The 215-nt window shown below is 44.2% G+C and overlaps 1 protein-coding gene across 1 annotated transcript in view; it reads left to right on the plus strand.

Annotated features, from left to right (window-relative positions):
* Positions 1-215, plus strand: part of LOC119586481 (chitotriosidase-1-like) — a gene marked incomplete at its 5' end in the record, with an annotated part of 10,684 nt that overhangs the window by 7,439 nt on the left and 3,030 nt on the right.

A 215-nucleotide genomic window follows, 5' to 3' on the forward strand; every position in this document is an offset into this window, starting at 1 on the left:
CCCATACAACCTCACTGGTGTAAAATTTTCCTCCCACTTTTGCACGTACCCTGCTATCGCAATTCACACTCTGCGTTTCATTCTTTACCATCTTCCACATTCCTCTCCCTGTCACCATACCCTATACCGGGATTCTTCAGAGTACAGGTCGTGACCCTAGTAGAAGCTCATATTCAGTTGGTCGCTACTTACTACTATTATCACCATTAGTACTA

The sequence above is a fragment of the Penaeus monodon genome, chromosome 21, assembly GCF_015228065.2.
Source record: "Penaeus monodon isolate SGIC_2016 chromosome 21, NSTDA_Pmon_1, whole genome shotgun sequence".
In the NCBI taxonomy this organism is placed as follows: Eukaryota; Metazoa; Arthropoda; class Malacostraca; order Decapoda; family Penaeidae; genus Penaeus; species Penaeus monodon.